General features: G+C 33.8%; 1 long non-coding RNA gene across 1 annotated transcript in view; it reads left to right on the forward strand.

The window, feature by feature from the left end:
* LOC124899321 overlaps window positions 1-2,328 on the forward strand; it is a 9,129-nt gene extending 6,801 nt beyond the window's left edge. The window contains exon 2 of the long non-coding RNA XR_007056713.1: window positions 567-2,328. This is a non-coding gene — a long non-coding RNA (uncharacterized LOC124899321). The remainder of the gene's footprint in view (window positions 1-566) is intronic.
* The last annotated feature ends 6,700 nt before the right edge of the window (window positions 2,329-9,028 follow it).

Raw genomic sequence — 9,028 nt, forward strand, 5'->3', positions numbered from 1 at the left:
CCCTCCTGAAAAATAGGATTTTACTTTCTGTTCAGGACCCTCCTGAAAAATGGGATTTCACTTTATGTCCAGGACCCTCATGAAAAATGGGATTTTAATTTCTGTTCAGGACCCTCCTAAAAAATGGGATTTCACTTTATGTTTAGGGCCCTCCTGAAAAATAAGATTTTACTTTCTGTTCAGGACCCTCCTGAAAAATGGGATTTTACTTTTTGTTTAGGACCGTCCTGAAAAATGAGATTTTACTTTCTGTTCAGGACTCTCCTGGAAAATGGGACTTTACTTCCTGTTTAGGAACCTCCTAGAAAATGGGACTTTACTTTCTGTTCAGGACCCTCCTGGAAAATGAGATTTTACTTTCTGTTCAAGGCCCTCCTGAAAAATGAGATTTTACTTTTTGTTCAGGACCCTCTTAGAAAATAGGCTTTTACTTTCTGTTCAGGACCCTCCAGAAAAATGAGATTTTACTTTCTGTTCAGGACCCTCCTGGAAAATGGGACATTACTTTCAGCAAAAATGAAATCTTTCTTTATCATAATCTTTCTTTGGGATAATTTTCGTTCCAGTTTTGATTTTGATTTCAAGAGGCCGCCTGAAGAATAGGGTGATGGAACTGCAAGTTAGGAGCCCGCCTGAAGAACAGGGTGATGAAGCTGTAAGTCAGGAGCCTGCCTGAAGAACAGAGTGATGAACTTGAAAGACAAATATGGCAAGTTAGAAGCCCGCCTGTAGAGCAGGGCGAATAAATAAAAGTCCAGCAACATGGTGAAAAAGTTGAAAGTCAAGCGACAAGGTGAAAAAATTAAAAGTTAAACAGTTGATGAAATAGCAAGTGAGGAACCTGCCTGAAGAACAAGGTGAAGAAATTAAAAACCAAGCAACAAGTTGAAGAAATTGCAAGTCAGGAGCCCACCTGAAGAACAGGGTGATGAAACTCAAGTCAAAAGTCCAAAAGATTTTGTAATTTCATTTATATTTTTAACTTGTAATTTTCATTTTTGATGTAATGATAGATCCGCAGACCGGAGCCTCGACGGGACCTCACTCGACTCTCCAACTCGGTAGTCTTTCTACCTTCTATTTCTTTCTTTGAATAATGTTCGGGTCAAAATTTGATCTCATTGTCTACTTCTTTGTCTGAAAACACTTCGTGTTTACATTCAAAGGGGGCATGATGTAGATACCTAATTTTGTCCCTCCCGAATTTAATTTTACCCATTTTTTAACTTACCTTACCATGAACCCTCAACCATGTACTTATCCCCCCAAAAAATACAAAAATAACCAAAATCCATAACCAATTGAGTCATATCCTAACAAACCTTATCTCAACAAAATCACACCTCACCACCCTGCCCCTACCCCACCTCGCTACCCTACCCCCTAACCCATTTTTTTGTCCAACAAAAATACATTTACGGCTACAGAATTGAAAAGAAGAGGGAAGGGGGCCCACATGATATTCCTTTTTAGTTTTTCTTTCCAAATGGATTAGGGGGGCCTTTTTTGCTTGGGACATCATCACAAAGAATAAAATATATATACACCATTGCACACAATTTTCATTTTTAGGGGGGAGGGACTCGCAGAGAACACAATATTCTCTCCAGTCTTTATATATATCACACACAGGCCCTCCTCATCAGAGAGTAACAACAATACCCTCACAGTAATATCACTGTCACACACCCATATACACTACACACTCTTAATTTTACCAGGATACACACAGAAATAGATAGATAAGAGATGACGTGAGAAAGAGAGAGCTACAAGAAAGTGACACAGATCTATGAGAGAGATATCTACGAGAGAGTGATAGAGATTTACGAGAGAGAGAGATCTACGATTGAAATCGAAAGAGAACAATGGCAAAGCAGTTTTCGGCGAGTGAGAGCTTGAGGAACACAAGTTTTGTGGTTTGATTACTGTTCCGGCGACAGGCTCGCCGGAATTGCGTCTAGCTATCATAAATTCATTCAAAACCCATTGAATACGTCTCAACTGATATCTATTTGTCGTTTTGGTCATAGCTGAAGTTTACCGGGGTTACAACGACACAAAATTATCAAACAAACCTCGATCTACTTTTGATTCGGTCCAAACCCATTGGAATCGGGCTGGATTTCTCTTATTTCTAATGATTTTTAGTTCGAGGTTGTGTACGTTCGTGAGAATTTGGTCCAGGTCTCTTTGTTTCTATGATTCTCAATTTTGAGTTAGATGAGTTCGTTTGTTTGAGGTTCGGTTCAAGGTTTCCGAGTGCGGATTCTCTTTATTCGAATAACATTGAGTTTGAAAGCTACAAATCGAGGTCCAATTTTATTATCTCTCTTTTTATTTCATTATTTATTGTATTTTGGTGTGTTGGATTGAATATTGTGTGTTATGTTTGATCCTTGTTGGTGATGAATGCGTTTTTGTTTTGATTCGCGGTTGGTTCCTTTGATTATGATTTGCATGGTGAAATAGCATCTCATTTGAGAATTAAAATTAGTTGTTTGGGGCGGAATTAAAATTGATAAAAGTGAATACATATTTGTTTTAATTCATTATTAGCGGTTTAATTTGGAATAAGTATGAATTTTGTTGAAACAGATAGGCAAATATAGGTTTGGGTAGGCAAATTTAGAACTTGTGTCTGGTTGAATGTTTGAATGTGCGTAGGTCGTACTTGATTCTAATGTATTTATTTGGCCGGGGAATGCCCCAAGAGATTTGTATTGATTTATCCGGGGAATGCCCCGAAGTATCATGTATGCAGAGGAGGCTCGCGATCAAGGTCCGAGGCATCAGGTAAGGCATTGGAACGTAGTTTTAGGATTAGCTTAAAACATGATTTATATTTTACGGATTTTTCTATTTGGACTATATAATTGGACTGGACACTAAATTTTTATTTGTTTTGTTTTTTTTGCTTGATTTATTGATTTGCATGCTTTGTGTGGTTTATACATTTACAATGTCAAATTAGCCAATACGCTCTACCAAGTGACCGTGGTAGAACCACGGGATCGAGGGGTGCCTAACACCTTCCCCCAGTCAACAGAATTCCTTATCCAGAATCTCTGTTCGCAAACCAGTTTAAAGAGTCAAATTGTTTTGAAAAGGGATTTCTAAAGGTGACTTGGCACACCCGATTTATACCAAGTGACGACTCTGAGTTTTGAATATAAGAAGTCCTTTCGGAACAAGTCTTCATTGTATCACTTTTATAATAAAAATCCTTTTGAACTAAAATCAAATCTTTTGGTGTTGTAAAAAAGGGGTGTGACAGCTACACTATGGCTCCATAGATGACTTCAAGCTTTTTGAATACACATAATGAAGTTTAGGATGGGTGAAGAATAAGAAGAAGGAAGGAAGGAGAGGAAGAAGAATCTAGAGAGAGAATTTTTGGGTGAAGTATACCGGTAAATAAATAACTATCTTTGCAAGGTGGATCTCTAGGTATTTATTAACATGAAGCAGGATTTTGACCGCTGGCTCCTAGCTGGACGAATATGATCCATTGATATGAATAGCGAACTACTAATCTTGGCTCTTGATAGTTCTGCTTATTAAACGCGTGCCTCTCACGTGACCCATTTACTTTGGATCATTACAGTCACCAACCGTACTTACTCAACAAGGTGGATGACAAAGTGTAGCAATAGTGTTAAATACTCCCATCGATCCCATTATGTGTGCCCCTTTATTTTTTAGTTGGGACCGGAGAAGACGCCTTTCTGTCTTTAGTAACAATTTAACTTTAAACTTCTCATTTTACCTTTAAAGAGTGGATTTATAGCCACACAAATATCAACCGCTTATTTTGGACAATAAGTTTCAAAAGTATTTCTTTCATTCCTCATGACCAATCAAACACCTATACATAAATTGGGACAACGGGAGTAGTTGTGATTAGGATCCCCTCCAGTATCTGTTTCCTCCTGCTGCTCCAATAACCTTTTTGACTTTTGACATGTGTCACTTGTTAAATCTCATTGGCCAAATCAGCTACCTCTCTTAATCAATATACACACACAAAGCCTCCCTCGTTTTCACTCTTCCTACTAAAGCAAGTACCAAAGCCAGCACTACTATTGCCATCATAGCAAACTCTATATACCACATGCCCCAAATCAACAAGGGTACTAGAGCAACGGGAGGAAATAGATACTGGAGGGTATATCCTAACCCCTATACTAGCATTGAAGGTTGAAAATAATATCTAAATATTGGTTTAAGCAGGTATATGAATATCTGTAAAGGAAAATGACTTCTATCTGTAACTAGGGGAAATCTTAATAAAAAAACAAAGTAAGCAATCACTAGAAAATGATTCATATATACTATAGAACAATTCATAGAAAGAGAGAGAAAATGTTTATGGGCTATTTATTTTGGCTAGAAAGGTTAAATATCGCTATTTGATGTCAAATTGGATCATAAAATTATTACATTGTGTCAATTTACCATTATTTTATGTAAAAATTATTTTGTTTGTACTTTTTAAATTATTTATTGTAAATTGTAATTGTATTTTTTTATATTTATTGAATTAAGTTTTTAATTGTAAGTTGTAGCAGTTTTTAAAAAAATATTTAAAAACTTTTTTTAAAAATTTATCTATTATATTTATCAATTAAAATCTCCCTTAAATATTTGCATTTTTCTTTCTCCCTCATATGTTTCCTTAAATAAAGGATTGATAATAAATTCGTAATTTTCTCCTTAATGTTTTACACTTTTTTTTTACTACTAGTTTAGATGTACGCGCCTCGCGTGTGTACCTCACTTTATTGAGTTCAAACGTAAGAATATTTGTTTAAATAATAAATATGAATACAATAATTAAATTCAACATCTTTTCGAGAATTTATTTAATTAAACCTAACTTTTACCAAAAAAATTTCTCAAAGCCGATTGACATTCATCTATCAACTGTAAACTTCAACAAAATGATACGATGATAGAGACATCAAAATAATGTAATTAAATCTAACCTTTACACAAAAATTTCCTCAAAGTCGTCCGACACTCATCTACCATCTGTGAATTATAACAAAATAATACGACAATAGAGATATCAAAATAATACAACTAAACTTTACCTTTACACCAAAAAAGTTCTCAAAACAGAGATATAAAAATAATACAATTAAACCTAACCTTTACTTAAAAAAATTTCTCAAAGCTGATCGACATTCATCTACCACCTATAAATTCATTTACGACCTGTAAACTACAACAAAATAATACAATAGTGATTACAAAGCTTCAGTTTTGATGAAATAATTCTTGTTTGAGTGAAAATTTTGACGCTAAGGAATGATTTGAATGAAAACAAAGAAGATATATATACATACACACGTTGAATTCTATTATATTGACAAAAATAGTGAAGAAGTGGAGGGTTAGAAAATTAAGCATCCATCAATTTAGATATGCAACCGAATCATATTTTTCCAATAAGTAAATCAGTTTCTTCTCTAGTTTAACGTCATCTCAATATTTATAGAATTATTTCATTGATAGAGTCCTATTTAGGAGTATTTTTCTATCCTATTTTAGGAGTATTTTTCTAATTGATCAATACAAAGGAAAATATTAATTGAATCTCCTTCCAAATAGTTTAGGAGTCCCATTATTTTAGGAGTCTAGTTAATATAATAAAATAATTAAACAGTAAATTGAAGAAAATAGTGAAAAGACAATTTTGTCTAAAGAAAATCTTTTAATGAAGGACGAAAAGTTCAAATCACTTTTCTAAGATTCTTCACATTTTTAATATATTATAGATATAGATATAGATATAGATATAGATATAAATGTAATCCCCTCAAATCCCCCACTTAACAAAGTAAAAAAGAAAAAAAAAAAGAAAATACGGTAAAAGGATTATAAGAAATCCTAATTTTCTTCTTCTTTCATTTCCTTAAATTATTTTTTTATATATCAGTTAATCCTTTCAAAAATTTTAATAGTGTTGTCTTTTCATAAATTTCTCTCCTATGCTTTTCTTAGTTGTTTCATACTTTCTTTTCTTTGATATTAATAATTGTTTTAAATTGCTTTCATCGCATAAACTTCTATCAGATTGTTGAAATTCACATTTTATCCTTAATTGTCATACCCATTTTTCAACTCCAAAAGAATAGATTTTAAGTTTCGAAAGGATTTTTATTACTAAGTGACAAAAGAAGAAGATTTGTTTCGAAAAGGACTATTTACTTTTAAACTCAGAGTCGCCACTTGACATAATTGGGTATGCCAAGTCAAATTTGGAAATCCTTTTTCAAAACTACTCTTTTAAACTGATCCGCGAACAGAGATTCTGGTTAAGAAATTCTGTTGACCGAGGGAAAGGTGTTAGACACCCCTCGATCTCGTGGTTCGACCACGGTCGCTTGATGGAGCATATCGGCTAATTTAACACTATGAATGTATAAACCACAGAACACATAAAACAACCAAACCAAACAAACGAAAAATCCAAAAGTTAATGTCCAGTCCAATTATTATAAACCCAAAGTAGAAAATTGCAAATAATGTAAATCCTATTCTAACCTATACTACTCTCCAATGCTTCACCCGATGCCTCGAGCCTTCATCACGAACCTCCTTTACGTACATGATACGTCAGGGCATTCTCCGGTAAAGTACAAAAGACCTCGAGGCATTCCCCGGCCAAATGAATACATATTTTCAATGCGAGACAACCAAACTATTTAACAAAATTTCAAGCATTCAACAAAACCGCAAATTCTAAACTTGGCCTACCCAACATATATTTTCCTACCCATTTCAATATGTAATAACTCTATCACGTTCCAACGACATTCAAGCTTATTAAAATGAGACAACAATAAACCAAAAGAAAATCTAAGTTCACCCTTTTTATCAATTTTTCAATTCTGTCCCAAACAACTAATTTTAATTCTCAACCAAGGTATCATTTCACCATACAATCCATAATCAGGGGAACATCAATGAATCAGCACAAAGTGACTATTCACCACCCACAAGGATCAAATAACACATAATATTTCTTTCAATGCACCAAATATCACAAATATGAGATAAAAAAAAGATAAAGAGTAAAATTGGACATCAATTTGACGCTTTATTTTAATTAATTGATCTTTCCGAATAGAACCGCGTTCAAATGGAACCTCAACGTCGAACCCCAACTGACGAACTCAACTCGGTATCGAGAATCGCTAACCAAACAGATCAGAAACCAACAGAAGAATTTTAGATCGCGGATTTTTGACCTAACTTAATCAAGCCTCATCGGAATTGAAACTGGGATGTCATTTTTGTATCGCCAGAGTTCCGATGAGATCCAGCGAAGAGGAAAAAGAGAAGTTTTGGGTGGATCTTTGGAATTTTAGGTGAGTTTTAGCAGAAACGATCAGTTTTGGACTACTTCGGGCGACCAATGACGTTCCCCGACGTTAAATTGCCGGAAACAACAACAACGACCGAGATACTTTTTCGGTGGCTAATTCGGGGAACTTTCGCTGGATTTCCGGCGAAAATAGTCCACTTCGCCCCTTTTTCTCTTCTTTTCTCGATCTCTCTCCCTCTCGCTCAATCTCGATTTCCCTCTCCTAATTCCCCTCTCTTCCGAATTCCCTCTCTATGCTCTCTCTCAACCTCCAAGCATACGTGTGTGTGACTGTTGTTGAGAGTGAGGGTGAGTTTCTGTGTGAATACGGAAGATGGTTGTATGGAGGTCCCTGTTTTTGTGGAGAAGAAGCTGTGTATATGGAAAAAAAATGGAAAAAGATGGAGCTTTTTATTCTTTGTGGGCCCCCAAGTTGTTGTGACATGCGTCCCCCTTCTTTTTTCTTTCAATTTTGTTTTCTTGAGGGTGTACATATGTCACTGTATGTTGAAAATATGTGGAAAACGTAAGTGGAAAGGGATAGGGGTTAGGTGGGGTAAGGTAGTGGGATAGGTTGTTAGGATAAAGTTTGTTAGGATAAGGTTAGGGATTTAATTTGTTAGAGATTTAGTTAAGGGTTATTATTTTTTGTATTTTTGTGAGATATAATCATATGGGCGAGGAAACACAGTAAAACGGGGGTAAAATGGTAAAAGTGTTATTAGGGAGGGACAAAATTAGGTGTCTACATTAATTTTTTCATACACTAATACTTATTTTTTCAATAAATTTTATCCGTGAATCAAATTTTATACATTAGTCAACGTGAATTTCATATTTTCATTCATGTTTAAATTCTTTTTGTAGAAAATAACAAATTCAATGAATAACTTTTCATGCACAGTTGATATAAAATTATTATCTGAAGTTTTATGAAAATCATATTTTATACCTTTCTATGTGTATTTATTAACGAATAATACAACTTGCTAAGCAACTAACAACGCCGAAAGATACATCAGTTTTTATACAAAATTCGCAACCCAAAAAATAAAGTACACCTAAATTAGTGAAATTTTGCATATTTTAGACACAATCCATACATAAAACATGTTTATCTATATTCATGATTTTTTAATGTAATAGCGAATTCAACGAACAATCTCGTATTCACGATTCACATCAATTTGTATATAAATTTCTTACATACAAACACGTATAAACAAAGAAAAATCAAAGATACATAAATTTATATATAGATTTTAAACACGTAACAAATAAAAAAAATGTAAGCTAATTATATGTACCATATTTTATACCCATTTCATATACTAAAATATGTACAAGTAAGTCTTGAACGGAATATTGATATTTCATATTGATTTTATTTAGACTTCATACACAAAAGTTCTGAGAAAAATTCTAAGTAATTTGTATATGAACTATACATAAATTATTCTTAAAATTTTAAAAATTGAATATTGAAAATCATTAAAAATATTGAAACATTTTTATTTTGAATAGTTAATATTTTCAATTGAAATAAGAAAAAAAATCATTTCAGAGAGAAATTAGGGATGGTTGATAACAATTTTAGGTAAGCGACTCTCTCTCTGTTCTCTCTCCGGCCAACTCAGATACAAACTTAGGGAA

The sequence above is a fragment of the Capsicum annuum genome, chromosome 6 (assembly GCF_002878395.1).
Source record: "Capsicum annuum cultivar UCD-10X-F1 chromosome 6, UCD10Xv1.1, whole genome shotgun sequence".
NCBI lineage: Eukaryota > Viridiplantae > Streptophyta > Magnoliopsida > Solanales > Solanaceae > Capsicum > Capsicum annuum.